We start from the raw sequence: 16,292 nt of genomic DNA on the forward strand, positions 1-16,292 counted from the left end.
GTATCACCCATTAGAAGCAAGACCAACGAGGATCCTGAAGAAACTATTCCCAGAAGCCCAGGAAGGGCAAACTTATGAGAAGCAAGTGGATCTGAGCAGTACAAGAGGTAAATTGCAGTGGATATTGTTATGCTCCACCAGCTTCCTTCTTTAGGTACGGCATCTACTTCTCAGTTGCTGGATGGAACAGTTGCTGAGGGCTCACAGCTACATCCCTCACTGAGACAAACCCTCAGCCACAGAAAATGATTCACCTGGCCTATGGCCAATGAGGGATTGGAAAAATGAGAAAAAACAGAGCTTACCCTTTTTTTCTGATTCAGGACAACTTTGAAGGCCATCTGGCTTCAGAGCTCTGTGCAGAATTTGCTTAGACCTCAGTTGCAATCACATCACAAGTCAACTTCCTCTTTGCCCAATTCTTCTTTATTTTTTCCTTAGAGATGTTGCCCTGAGAACACATTCCAATAGATCTTCTGTATGTAACTGTCTACCTCAGAGCTTATTCATGGAGAACCCTATCACTCAGAGGTAAAAGTATCCTCTTGCAATGCAGGAGCCACAGGAGACGTGGGTTCGATTCCTGGGTCAGAAACATCCCCCAGAGGAGGGTTTGGTAACCCATCTCAGTACTCTTGCCTGGAAAATCCCATGGACATAAGAGACTGGTGGGCTACAGTCCACAGGGTCGCAAAGAGTTGGACACGACTGAACCAACTTAGCGTGCTATCAAAGACAATAGTAACTATCACCACATGATTATGTCTTTGCACTTTTCCATTTGGTTTAATGCAACTTCTTCAAGCCATCATGCCATTGTTCTCAGTTTCATTGTATTTTTTGCTTTAAATGGGGGTTTTATCTCTGTAATGTTTTTATCTTCCATTTTTCTTCAGAAGATCTGCTAACTTATATGCCATGTCTTTTCATTGTCTTATTTTCTTTCCACCATCCATTTCTTTTTGAGCTCTAAGAGATATTATATTGTCTGTAACTTCTGCAAGAATTGGGGGAAATGTTCAAATCAAGCCATATGAAATTGTATTTTTGTGACTCAAAAGCTTCAACACTGACAATTTCATATGGTTCAACCTACTGTTTACTGGAAGGTTTCCTGTTGTTTTTGGTTCATTCTTCCTGACTTGTATGTTTTTTTATCTACTTTTATGTTTTTTTTAAATCCCTCTCTACTTTATCCCTCTTTATTTACCATTCCTATGCAAAGATCTTCTATTTGTTTCCTTTTAGAAAATAACAAAATATCCATGAATGAGGTTAATTACCTACTAAAGAGTAATATAAGGGGAGGTATAAGAGTAATATAAGGGGATAGGGGTTGGACCCTCTCAACATGCCTTTGAGCATATCGTGAACGACTTCTTCTCACACATCTGGCATCGCTTCTTCCCTCAAAGCAGGTTTACTCTCACTTTTAGGTGCTTCATGGGCTTCCCTGGCGGCTCAGACAATAAAGAATCTTCCTGCAATGCGGGAGACCCAGGTTTGATCACTGAGTATCTGGAAGTTGGTGATGGACAGGGAGGCCTGGCGTGCTGCGATTCATGGGGTTGCAAAGAGTCGGACACAATGAGCAACTGGACTGAACTGAACTGAGGGACAATCCCCTGGAGAAAGGAATGGTAACCCACTCCAGTATTCTTGCCTGGAGAAGTCCATGAACAGAGGAACCTTGTGGGCTACAGTCCATAGGGTCACAAAGAGTCTGACACGACTGAACAACTAACACTTTCACTTTCCTTTCACTTTAGGTGCTTCGTAGGTCAGTGTATCTCACAGGCATCAGATTCAGTCAGAGCAGAGTCTGGGAAGGAAATTCTTGTGCAAGGAACCTGAAGGGGGTGAAGGAAGTTGGATAGAGCAGAAGAATAAGCTCAGCAAAGAGGTTTCAGCTCAAGTCAAGTATCAGCCTGTTACCTTTGGGGAGTTCTGGAGCATGAAATGTATCACAGAATGGTCCAGCATGAGGTTTTCCTCTTACCATTCAGTCAGAATCTGAAGCCTGACCTCACCCCAGAGATAGAGTATAATCTACCAAGCATCTCAGGATGAGGCAGCACCTCTTATATTGTGAGAAATTCTCTGGAGAAGGGCAGCTGTGGACCATAGCACCCAACACTGCCAGCAACTGCAGAATGGAAGTGCTGGCCTAGGAACAGGAATCTGGGCTCTCTGTATTGCCTCTTTTTCTTTCTTCCAGCACACTGGGTCTCAAGCAGTCACTTGGGACAGGCAGCCAGGTTATCAATAATTTGGTCATAGAACCAACGTGCCATCTCCATCTTCAGCTCCTCTTGCCTTCCATTTCGGCAAAGTCATACAGCTGGTCCACACGGACTCCTCTCCTGGGGCCCGGTCATACCCCTGGGTCTCCTTGTTTTAGGCAAAAGACTGTTGTCTTTCAAGATGGAGACATTTGACTATGGGGAAGGCTGCAACAAGCTCAAGGTGGCAAGTATCAGCTTTCAGCATACTTGTGTAACCCAGCAGGGCCCATGGGACCCTCCTGGAACAGCTCCCCCACTTCCCTGTCCTCTACCTGTCTCTCTCTTTTTTAAATTAATTTGTTTTTTAATTGAAGGATAATTGCTTTACAGAATTTTTCTGTTTTCTGTCAAACTTCAATATGAATCAGCCATAGGTATACATATGTCCCCTCCCTCTTGAACCTCCCTCCCATCCCACCCCTCTAGGTTGATACAGAGCCCCTGTTTTGAGTTCCCTGAGCCATACAGCAAATTCCTATTGGCTATATATTTTACTCAATATGCCAGGAAATTTGGAAAACTCAGCAGTGGCCACAGGACTGGAAAAGGTCAGTGTTCATTCCAATCCCAAAGAAAGGCAATGCCAAAGAATGCTCAAACTACCTCACAATTGCACTCATCTCATATGCTAGCAAAGTAATGCTCAAAATTCTCCAAGCCAGGCTTCAGCAATACGTGAACCGTGAACTTCCTGATGTTCAAGCTGGTTTTAGAAAAGGCAGAGGAACCAGAGATCAAATTGCCAACATCCACTGGATCATGGAAAAAGCAAGAGAGTGCCAGAAAAACATCTATTTCTGCTTTATTGACTATGCCAAAGCCTTTGACTGTGTGGATCACAATAAACTGTGGAAAATTCTTAAAGAGATGGGAATACCAGACCACCTGACCTGCCTCTTGAGAAACCTATATGCAGGTCAGGAAGCTACAGTTAGAACTGGACATGGAACAACAGACTGGTTCCAAATAGGAAAAGGAGTATGTCAAGGCTGTATACTGTCACCCTGCTTATTTAACTTCTATGCAGAGTACATCATGAGAAACGTTGGGCTGGAGGAAGCACAAACTGGAATCAAGATTCCCGGGAGAAATATCAATAACCTCAGATATGCAGATGACACCACCCTTATGGCAGAAAGTGAAGAGGAACTCAAAAGACTCTTGATGAAAGTGAAAGAGGAGAGTGAAAAAGTTGGCTTAAAGCTCAACATTCAGAAAACGAAGATCATGGCATCTGGTCCCATCACTTCATGGGAAATAGATGGGGAAACAGTGGAAACAGTGTCAGACTTTATTTTGGGGGGGCTCTAAAATCACTGCAGATGGTGATTGCAGCCATCAAATTAAAAGACGCTTACTTCTTGGAAGGAAAGTTATGACCAACCTAGATAGCATATTGAAAAGCAGAGACATTACTTTGCCAACAAACGTCCATCTAGTCAAGGCTATGGTTTTTCCAGTGGTCGTGTATGGATGTGAGAGTTGGACTGTAAAGAAAGCTGAGCCCCAAAGAATTGATGTTTTTGAACTGTGGTGTTGGAGAAGACTCTTGAGAGTCCCTTGGACTGCAAGGAGATCCAACCAGTCCATCCTAAAGGAGATCAGTCCTGGGTGTTCATTGGCAGGACTGATGCTAAAGCTGAAACTCCAATTCTTTGGCCACCTCATGCGAAGAGGTGACTCATTCGAAAAGACCCTGATGATGAGAGGGATTGGGGGCAGGAGGAGAAGCGGATGACAGAGGATGAAATGGCTGGATAGCATCACCGACTCAATGGACATGAGTTTGAGTAAACTCTGGGAGTTGGTGATGGACAGGGAGGCCTGGCGTCCTGCAATTCATGGGGTCATAAAGAGTCGGATACAACTGAGTGACTGAACTGACTGAACTGAACTGAATAGTCCATTGTGTATATGTACCACACTTCTTTATTCATTCATTTGTTGATGGACATCTAGGTTGCTTCCATGTTCTAGCTATTGTAAATAGTGCTGCAGTGCCTGACTCTTTCTAGAAAAGCTTTCACCTCTTCAGCCTCCAAGTTGCAAAGAGAAAATTTAATTAGAGAAGTGAGAAACTGCAGAAAAAAGGAAAACACTCAAGCAAGACAAAATAATAATAGTTCAGGCATTTCACAAAGTCAAGGACATCATCAAATCCCATGTGTGCCCCTCCTGAATTTATATTCTCCTGCTCCTCCCCAGAAGAAACTAATGTTTTAATTTATGTTTATCATTGTCTTGCTTTGCTTTATAGTTTTTAACCAGATGTATCTATAATTCCTAAGCAAAAGAATGCTTGCTGCTGCTAAGTCACCTCAGTAGTGTCCGACTCTGTGCGACCCCATAGACAGCAGCCCACCAGGCTTCCCCGTCCCTGGGATTCTCCAGGCAAGAACACTGGAGTGGGTTGCCATTTCCTTCTCCAATGCATGAAAGGGAAAAGGGAAAGTGAAGTCGCTCAGTCATGTCCGACTCTAGCGACCCCATGGACTGCAGCCCACCAGGCTCCTCCATCCATGGGATTCTCCAGGCAAGAGTACTGGAGTGGAGTGCCATTGCCTTCTCCGAAAGAATGCTTAGTTTTCCCTAATTTCACTCTCTTTGAATAGAATATAACCTGTTGTTCCTCTGCAAATGCTCTTTAGTCTCAATATTATTGTTTTGAGATTTTTGCATGGGAAGCACTGAGTCACAATTCACTCATTTCTATCACTGCATAGTATTCCTTTGCATGACTATACCAAAAATTTACTCATTCATCCTATTGTTGAGAGACACATTTGGGTTGTTCTCAGTTTTCTGTCATTAAAGGTAGTACTACTGTTAATATTCTTATACTTTTGTCCTAATGCACATTTGCAGTAATTTCTTTAGGACATATATGTGTAAGTGGAATCATCAGATCATAGGAAATTCACATTTTGAACTTTAGTAGGTAATACCAAGTTGTTTTCCAAAATGGCTCTATCAGTTACGCTCCCACCAGCAGTATAGGAAAGTTTCCTTGGCTCCACATCCTTGCCAATGAAACTTGATATTTTCAGACTTTCTGATGCTTGCTTAGCTAGACAGTAAGAAAGCATATCACAAGATGATTTTAATGGGCATTCCATGATTCCCATAGAGGCTAAGCATTCTTTTATATGCTTATTGGCCATTCACTCTCTAGTGTGAAATTTCTGCTCATACATTCTGTTTCTCTTTCTTTTGAGCTGTTAGTCTTTTCCTTATTCATTGACAGAAGTTCTTTATTATGTTCTGGACACTGAACCAGTGTCAGTCGTGAGTGTGACTAACTAACTAACTAACTAAACAACTAACCTCTTCTCTTAGTTTGTACTGTGTCTTTTAGTTTCTGTTGTCATTGAAAAAGTAGACATTATTCATTTTAATTTACCCTGCTTTGGCAGTTTTTTTGTTTATCACCCGATCTTCAGTGTTATGTTTAAGAAATAACTTTCCAGAAGTTATAAAGATATTTTTTTCACATTTTCTTCTAAAAGTCTTAAACTTTTGCCTTTCACATTTAAGCCTTTAATCCATCTGAAATTAATTTTTTGTGTATGGTGTGAACTAGTCATACTTTTCGTTGTTTTCCACCTGGATAACTAGAACCACATATTGAAAAGCTCATCTTTTCCCCATTGATTCATTCTGTCACCCATCAGTTCCCAATGTGTGCATGGATCCGTTTATAAGCTCTTTTTTATGTTACATCAGTTTATTTGTCTATCCCTGTGCCAAAACCACATTCTTTACTTTTATAGTGTTAATATTTTATGTTGTTAGTTAATGGGGCAGGTATTTCTCTCTTTTCTTGTTCTTATTTTTCAGGAATACACTGACTCCTTTTGACTCTTTGCTCATCCATATAAATTCTATAACTAACTGGGCAAGTTCCATGAAAACCCTTTTGGGATTTTGACTGGAATTACATTGAACTATAGGGAGCAATTTGGATATAATAGGTATCTTTATGCCATTAAGTCATTCTATTCATAAGTATGATATGCTCATCTATTTATTTAGATCTTTTTTGATATCTTTCAATTTTGCTATTTCTCCATAAAAGAAAGTGTAGAATAGTAGTTAAAAACACATACTCTGGAAACAGATGCTGAATTTGAATCTCTAGTCTCCAATTTACTAACTTCACAATATGTATAACTCATTTTATCTCTTTGACTATTAATTTCCACAACTACAAAATGAGATGAATTTATAGTATCTACCTCATAGAGGTTTTGTATGAATTATATGGGTTAATATAAAAGAGTACTTAGAATACTGCATGGCACATGATACATGCTGTAAATATCTTTGTTTTAATATCCTTGCTGCTGCTAAGTCGCTTCAGTCGTGTCTGACTCTGAGACCCCAGACACAGCAGCCCACCAGGCTCCCCCATCCCTGGGATTCTCCAGGCAAGAACACTGGAGTGGGTTGCCATTTCCTTCTCCAATGCATGAAAGTGAAAAGTGAAAGTGAAGTCACTCAATCGTGTCCAACTCCTAGCGACCCCATGGACTGCAGCCTACCAGGCTCCTCCGTCCACGGGATTTTCCAGGCAAGAGTACTGGAGTGGGGTGCCATTGATATCCTTAGGTACATTATAATTTTTTCTATCACAAATAGCATTTTAATTGAATTTATATTTTTCCCAATTATGCAGATACAATTGACACTTGTATTAATCAAAACCAACTTGCTAAATTCTCTTATGCATTATCATCATTTTTTGTAGATTATTTTGAGCTTCTTATCATATTATCTGCTAATAATACTGCTTATTCCTTTCTAGTCCTTACAGTTTTTCTTGACTTATTGCATTGTCTAAAATTTCTAGCATATTGTTTGTAGTAGTAGTGGTAAGAATTTTTTCTTTCTCCAAATGTTAAAAAGAATACTTTTAATAGTTTGTCACAGAATAAAAAGTTAGCTATAGGTTTCAGGAAGATATAATTTATCAGGCTAAGGAAAGTTTCTAAATTTGCTAATACATTTTACCATGAATAATTCATGGTAATTGATAATTGAATATCAGATTTGTTTGTTACAATTTGCTAATGTGGGAATTTAAAATCATATATTTTTCTAGTGTTTAACTACCCTTACATTCTTGGAATAATATAAATTTGGTCATAAAGTATTATTTTGGGTTTTTGATTCGATTTTCTAATATACTGATTAGAATGAATCACACACTAGCCTTGAGTTAAACTGGCCTGTAACTTTCCTTTCTTGTGCTGGCTTTGTCAAGATTTAATATTCAAGATATCCTGCCTCTTTTTGACTCTCTGAAACATCATGTAAGTTTATAATTATTTGTCCTGTGAAAGTTTGTAGAGCTCATAATTTACAGAACTGTCTGTGACCAGTCTCTTCTTTGAAGTTTAAGTTTGTGGATTTGAATCCATGCCTTTCATGGCTATAGAATCATTTACTTTTGAGTCAATGTCCATGATTCTTATTTTCCAAGGAATTTATGTATTTTGTATGAGTTTTGAAATTATTAGCATGATTTTTTAAATGATAGTCTCATTTCTTTTCACTCTCCACTGCTTCAGTACATAGCTATAGCTGTGCCCCCTTTCATTCCCAAAGTTGTTTGCTTTTTCCTCTCACTTTTATATCTTGCAGAGGTGTGTTGATTTTATTAAGATTTTCGAAGAGCAATATATACCCTGTTCCTTCTTTCTATTTAGTCTTTGTTTTCCATTTCCTCATTTTTCTGACCTTTGCTTTACTTCCTTACTTCTTTGAGTTTTTTTCTATCTTTATGTTCTACACTTTAAAGTTCAATGTTTGGTTGCTTGTTTCTTTCTATCCTCACTTCTTTATAATAAAAACACTTGAGGCCCTAGTTTTATCTGAGGCATCAGTTTAGATGAATCCTACAGGGTCTGCTTTTGAGTAGTTTCATTACTGGTCTTTTACCATATATTTGTTATAGAGTTTCTTTAATTTCTATTATAGTTTCTTCTTTTTTTATTCATTTCTAGTGTAATTTCATTGTTGGCTAAGAATGTAGACTGTTAGACTAGATTCTTTGAAATGCCTAGTACTTAATCAATTTTTATAAATGTTCTATGTGTGCTTGAAAAGAATGTGTATTCTCAGATTATTGGTATAGTGTTCTATGTATATCTCTTCAAGCATGCTTGTTAAATGGGTAGTTCAGATCTTCTCTGTCATTATTGATTTTGATCTGCTTGGTCCATCAGTCTGAGAGCAGGATGTTAAAAACTCCCACTTAGACAGTATATTTGTCAATTTGTCCTTACAGATGGATCAGTTTTTGTTTTATGTATTTTGAAGTCACACTATTAGATACATTCAGATTTAGAATTGTAGCATAGTGAATTGACTATTTTATCAATGTGCAATGAGCTCTTTTTTTTAATTTCTAAAAATGTTTTTGGCCTTAAAGGCTATGATATCTGAAATATATACATTATACCAAGTGTCCTTTAGTATTTTCCTAATGTTTAATTTCTTCCATCCTCACTTTCAGCCTTTCTATATTCTTGAATTTCGATGTTTGTTTTGTAGCTGACATATATTTGGCATATATGCTTTGCTTTATTATACTTTGTAATTGAGTTTGGCGGTCTTAATCTTTGAACTGAAGCATTTAGCCCATTTACACTGATTGTGATTTCTCATTTATCGGGGTTCATTTCTACCATCTTATTTTAACATTTTTAAAAATTTATTTTGTCCTTCTTCTAGATACACTGAGTTTTCCCTCCATTCTTGTTCTTCTTATATTGGTTTTAGAAATTATTCCCTCTATTTTTATTGTTTAAACAGTTAAATTCAACAGTTGTTACATTTATTAAATTAAAAGTAAAATTAAAAGTTTAATTTTAATAATCAATCTTTAATTTTTAACCTTTAATTTTTAATAATCAAATCTTAGTTTGAGCTCTCCAATTAACAGAAACCAAGACAAAGTCTTTGAGGCAGATGGCATATTTGACAGGCAACCCAAAGGAGCAGGAGTAAGAGAATGTGCAGATAGGGAAAACAAAAGGCCCTTCTAAGAGTCTTTACGAAGGTCACTGCCATGACCAAGGAGGGAGGGGATTGATTCCGCCACATTTTCTGAGGAGCATGAGCAATGTCTTCAAGAATTATTCATCAGGATAATGGGAAGTGTAGGCATTCCCCATCAATTAGGAGTTGCCTCCAGGGGCAATAACTCCCCCAAACTTCTGCACTGAACTGGCACTTGAGCCTGTGGCTATCCCGTGGCTTTGGAGAAGTCCTCGAAGCATAGAGAAGCACGGAGTACGGTGCATTAGAGGTCGGATGCTGTCAGCACGAGTGTGAGGTCACTGATTACCGCACACCGCCGCACAGTGCCTACACACAGATAATTACCGTTCTCTCAAAACACAAGGGTACTGGGACACTTGGAATGCAGTCACTCCCATCTGACTTACATATAATTGTCCAGAATTTTGGATCTCTACTGATTTTTTAGCTCCGTAAGTTAGGCATCATTAATATTGGGTTTTCTAGATGGGGGTAGGGAGGAGAGATGATTGTTTTATTTAATGTGCAGAAATCAACACAGAGAGTCAAGAGAATGAAGAAACAGAGGAATAAATCTTTTGTTTGTTTCTTCCAAACAAAAGAACAAGGTAAAATTCAAGAAACAGATCTTAATAAACCAGAGATAAGTGATTTACCTCACTGAGTTCAAAATAACAGTTATAAAGGTACTCGTCAAAATCAGGAAAGCAACGCATGAACACAGTGAGAACTTCAATACAGAGACAGAAAATACCAAAAAGCACGAAACAGAGAAATTACAGAGGTAAAGAATACAATAACAACACTGAAAATTTCAATAGAGGGGTTCAACAAGCGTCTATTAAGGATTTTTGCATGTATTCAATGAGACCGGCCTGTAATTTTTTGTTGTTATACTATATTTGTCTAGTTTTGGTATCAAACTTATAACAAGGTGGATACTGTTTTATATGTTAATGCTGATTTAGATTTACCCATCTATTATTTCCTTTGCTCACCAATCCTTCTAGTACTCACACTCTTCTTTTGAAATCATTTTCTACCGTCTTAAGTTCAGAATGCTTGGAAAGTCCCTTCGTGAAGCCCACTGTCAGTACATACTCCCAGTGTTTGGTTGTTTGAAGATTTATTTTTGTCGTCCTTAAAAATTAAGGCTCATTAGATATAGAATCTTATGTTGATTGTACGTTCTTTCCAAAATTTGAAGATCTCGTCTCCCAGTCTCTGAATTTGATTGTTAATGTTGCGAAGCTATCTGTTCAGTGTAATTTTCATTCTCCTGCAGCAATTTGTCTTCCTCCTGCCTGTTTTAAGTTCTCTTCTTCCTAGGTGCCCTGTAGTGTCACTATGCTGTACCTGGGCATGTATGTAATGAACTCAACCTTTGGTGTCTTTCGTCAGATTTACAAAGTTTTCAGTCATTATTTATCCAGGGTGTCCTCTCCCCTCTTCTTTCTTTTGTCTCCTTTTTAAATTTCAATAACAGAGATGCTCGATCCTCCTATATATCCATGACTCTAAGAGTCTCTTTCAGATCACTTTCAGATTTATATTTCAGTTCACTAAACCTCTCTTTAACTATCCACTGGTAGTTCAGCTGGTAAAGAATCCACCTGCAATGCAGGAGACCTGGGTTTGATCCCTGGGTTGAGAAGATCCCCTGGAGAAGGGATAGGCTACCCACTCCAGTATTCTGGGCTGGAGAATTCCATGGACTGCACAGTCCGTGGGGTCACAAAGAGTCAGACATGACTGAGCGACTTTCACTTCACTTCAAACCCCTCTTTAACTATTCACTAAGTTTTAATTTCATTGCAAAGTTTCTTTCGTCTCTAGATTATCTGTTTGATCCCTTTTTAAATCTCCCTGGTCAATTTTTATAAGCTCTTGATTTGTTTTTTAAAGCCCTTTGATTTAATCCCAAGGATATATTAAACATCTTTGCTTTAAATTCTCTACCTGCCAATCCCAATATCTACAGGCTTTGTGGTTGTAATTGTGTAGTTGGTTGTTTCTGCTGCCTCTTGCTTATGGTGGTTTGTGACCTCATGTGTGTACTGATTTCTTATTGTGAGCTTGTGTTCATAGGATCTTTATCTGAGGGAATCCTCCAGACATGCATTTGGAGTTTGTCCCCAGAGAGTGTTTATTTCTTCCCAATGCCTAGAGACTCTACTAACCTGAAAATACTTAAAACTAAATTTTCATGTTATAGGTAATGTAAATTCAGACAGCAAATCTGCATGTGGAGAGTTTCTGGGTAAGTTCTCAGGGGAGATACATCATTTTATTCTGCTCTGCCCAGAGGGACATGTTTTTTCATCATCTCCTTCTGTAGGATGTGTAATTTTTAGGTCTCCCACTGAGGCCCCTAGCTTTTCAAGAAACTGCTTGCAATTCAGGAGACCCAGGTTCAATCCCTGGGTTGGGAAGAGGAGTAACAATACATGAGCCCTCGGTACCTACTCACCCAGCAGACATTAGCTCTCACCTGGCCAGACCTCCACAAAATATTTAGGGTGAGGGAGGCAAGGAGAAGGCAGGAGATCCCTGGATCCCAATACACTACCTAGAGAGGGAGATGGGGAGTGAAGATTAAGGACAGAAATACAAGTTTGTGTTGAGCGTGGGAAGCTAGATGCAACGGCATAGCATGGACTTTCTTAGGGAAACTGAGAGGCGGGTGGAGTAAGCAGCAAGAGCACAATTGGATGCTAAATGTAAGCCATGGAGTCTTTACTAAGTTACTGAAACCCAGCCTTACTCCTGGGAGAAACATAAATAAAAGGAATGAATAAGATTTGTGTGTTACACATTTGAGTCATAGAATCTCCTAGTCTGGTTTCTTCAGATGAGGAAATAGAATCCAGGTAGGTAAGGATATTTGTCCAGGATCACACTCTGAATGCTCACATTTAGGTGTTCAGGTTCCTAATCCAGCATTATTTTAATCTCCCAACATATCCTGTCAGCCAGTTCAGTTCAGATGCTCAGTTGTGTCCAACTATTTGAGACCCCCATGGACTGCAGCACGCCAGGCTTCCCTGTCCATCATCAACTCCCAGAGCTTGCTCAAACTCATCTCCATCGAGTCGGTGATACCACCCAACCATCTCATCCTCTGTCATCCCCTTCTCCTCCTGCCTTCAATCTTGTCCAGCATCAGGGTCTTTTCCAGTGAGTCAGTTCTTCAGATAGGGTGGCCAAAGTATTGGAGTTTCAGCTTCAGCATCAGTCCTTCCAGTGAATATTCAAAACTGATTTCCTTTAGGGTGGACTGGTTGAATCTCCTTGCAGTCCAAGGGACTCTCAAGAGTCCTCCAACACCACAGTTTAAAAGCATCAATTCTTTGGCACTCAGCTTTCTTTATAATCCAACTCTCACATCCATACATGACTACTGGAAAACCATAGCCTTGACTAGACAAACCTCTGTTGGCAAAGTAATGTCTCTGTTTTTAATGTGCTGTTCAGATTGGTCATAGCTTTTCTTCCAAGGAGCAAGTGTCTTTTAATTTCATGCCTGCAGTCACCATCTGCAGTGATTTTGGAGCCCCCAAAAATAAAGTCTGCCACTGTTTCACCATTTATTTGCCACAAAGTGATGGGACCAGATGCCATGATCTTAGTTTTCTGAATGTTGAGCTTTAAGCCAACTTTTTCACTCTCTTCTTTCACTTTTATTAAGAGGCTCTTAATTCTTCTTCACTTTTTGCCATAAGGGTGGTGTCATCTGCATATTTGCTGCTAAGTCGCTCAGTCGTGTCTGACTCTGTGCAACCCCATAGACGGCAGCCCCCCAGGCTCCCCGTCCCTGGGATTCTCCAGGCAAGAACACTGGAGTGGGTTGCCATTTCCTTCTCTAATGCATGAAAGTGAAAAGTGAAAGTGAAGTCGCTCAGTCATGTCCGACTCTTTGTGACTCCATGGACTGCAGCCTACCAGGCTCCTCCGTCCATGGGATTTTCCAGGCAAGAGCGCTAGAGTGCGTTGCCATCACCTTCTCCACTGCATATCTGAAGTTATTGATATTTCTCCCAGCAATCTTGATTTCAGCTTGTGCTTCATCCAGCCCGGCATTTCGCATGATGTATTCAGCATAGAAACTAAATTAGCAGGGTGACAATATACATCCTTGAAGTACTCCTTTCCTAATTTGGAACTAGTCTGTTGTTCCATGTCCTGTTCTAACTGTTGCTTCTTGACCTGCATACAGATGTCTAGGAAGACAGGTAAGGCAATCTGGTATTCCCATCTCTTTAAGAATTTTCAACACTTTGTGGTGATCCACACAGTCCAGGGCTTTGGCATAGACAATAAAGCAGAAGTAGATATTTTTTGGTAACTCTTTTGCTTTTTGATGATCCAACAGATGTTGGCAATTTGATCTCTAGCATATTCTATAACGTGATTTATACAACACTAATTTACTAGTAAATGTGATTTATACAACACTAATTTACTACTAGGGGCTTCCAAGGTAGCACAGTGCTAAAGAATCCACCTTCCAATGCAGGAGACTCAAGAGATGTGTTTTGGATCATTGGATCAGGAAGATCCCCTGGAAGAGGACATGGCAACCCATCCAGTATTCTTACCTGGAGAATTCCATGGACAGAGGAGCCTGGTGGACTACAGTCCATGGGATTGCAAAGAATCAGACACAACTGTAGATCCTTACCACACTTATTGTACGGATTATAGGAAGAACTTAGAGATGAGTAGCCAGATGTGACTGGGAGACTTTGAGGTGGACATTTAGATATGCTTGGGAGAATTGTTTAAACCCCTTTTAATATACAACTGTGCTTTGTGATGCTCAAAGGGAGGGTTGCGGAATAAACAGCTTCCCAAACTTATTTGACTATGGAATCTGTTTTTTAATTGAATATCTCAAGGGATTACTGTTCAGCAGAAAACAATTTGGAAGATGATAGGCTATGTCATACTGCTCTTCTAATTCTCTAACTCTTCTCAAATGTTTGTTGAATTCATGACAACAAGCATTTCTTGAGCCCAGGCCATCTGCCCTGCACAGTGCTGAAGTAGTGGAGGACACCAGGATGAATAAGGTTCCCAGCAATATAACCAAGATGCTTATACTGTCCTAACAGCATTCAGACATGTGCATCCATTGTAACCCTGCATAGAATATCATCACGTAGCTTTTGAAAATTACAACCATGTTTTTGGGATTGAAAGGTTGGAGATTTCACAACTGGACAGAATTTTCACATCACTTTATCACTTGGACCGCTGAAAGATACTAAAGTTGACTTTTTCAAAACTGAACCTCTGATATCCACCCATCCCTGCACACCAAACACGCATTTCTTCCAGTCTTCCTTATCTTGGTTAATGACATCTTTCTGTTCAGTTCAGCTGCTCAGCCATGTCCGACTCTTTGCAACCCCATGGACTGCAGCACACCAGGCCTCCCTGTCCATCACCAACTCCTGGAGTTCACCCAAACTCATATGCATAGAGTCAGTGATGCCATCCAGCCATCTCATCTTCTGTCATCCCCTTCTCCTCCCGCCTTCAATCTTTCCCAGCATCACGGTCTTTTCAAATGAGTCAGCTCTTCACATCAGGTGGCCAAAGTATTGGAGTTTCAGCTTCAACATCAGTCCTTCCAATGAACATTCAGGACTGATTTCCTTTCAGGCTAAAATTTGCATAATCATCCGCGACCCTTCTTTGACTGTCACAACTCACAACTAATCTTTCAGCAAATTTTTTGGCTCTGCCTCCAAAATACATCCAAAATGCAAACACTGGTGTCCATCCTCCCTGCCTCATGGGTGCAAATCATCAACTCTACCCTAGAGGACTTCAGTAGTGTGGTCTCCCAGTGTACTAATCTCCCTGCCTTGCGGTTTAGTCACTAAGTCATGTCCAACTGTTTGCGATCCCATGGACCCACCATGCTCTTCTGTCCATGGGATTCTCCAGGCAAGAATACTGGAGTGGGTTGCTATGTCCTTCTCCAAGGAATCTCCCCAACCCAGGGATCAAATCCAGGTCTCCTGTGCTTCAGGCAGTCTCCTGCATTGAAGGTGAATCATTTACTGACTGAGCCACCAGCCTGGGTGTCCCTTTATCTTTTCTTATCATTGTATTAGGCATAATCATTTCAAAATCCAAGTCATCTCACAGGGTCCCTTGTATCAAACCCATGTAGTGCTCCTCATTTGACCAAGAGCAAACACAAGCTCTACAATGTCCTGCTGCTGCTGCTGCTGCTGCTGCTGCTGCTGCCGCTAAGTCGCATCAGTCGTGTCCGACTCTGTGCAACCCCGTAGATGGAAGCCCACCAGGCTCCTCTGTCCCTGGGATTCTCTAGGCAAGAATACTGGAGTGGGTTGCCATTTCCTTCTCCACTACAATGTCCTGGATGGTACTAAATGATTTGACCTCATTGTCCCTTTGGCTTCCCTTATTCTACCTACATTGGCGTTTTCCGTCTTTTTTCAGCTCTCTTGGTACCTTCCTACCTCCACATCCTCACATTTCCTATTTCATTTTCCTGGACCAGACACTCATGTGTTCTCTTTGCACTTCCTTCACATCAGTGTTTCAGTGTCATTTTCAAATCAGAGAACACCTGTTGTAATCCCATCCCACCCTTAGCTTTCCTTCCCTTGTTTTATTGTTCTTGAAACACTTATCTAATTATCCGTTTGTTTATTATTTCTCTCTCCACTAGAATATAAACTCTACGGGAGCAAAGATTTTCATATCTGCTGTCTCCTGCTGCTTCCCCAGAACTTAAAGCAATGCTTCACACGTAGGAGGAGCTCAACAAATATTTGTTGAGTGGAAAATGAACAAGTGTATTGTAAATGTTGAGAGAGCCTTAATGAAGAAGGTAGCATTTGGGAAGAGCCTTGAAGAAGTGGCTGAGTGAATAGAATATTGACAGAAGCCCTAAGAGCAACCACACCCGGGTCTATTTCTACC

Source organism: Bos indicus x Bos taurus, chromosome 8 (genome assembly GCF_003369695.1).
Source record: "Bos indicus x Bos taurus breed Angus x Brahman F1 hybrid chromosome 8, Bos_hybrid_MaternalHap_v2.0, whole genome shotgun sequence".
Classification (NCBI taxonomy): Eukaryota; Metazoa; Chordata; class Mammalia; order Artiodactyla; family Bovidae; genus Bos; species Bos indicus x Bos taurus.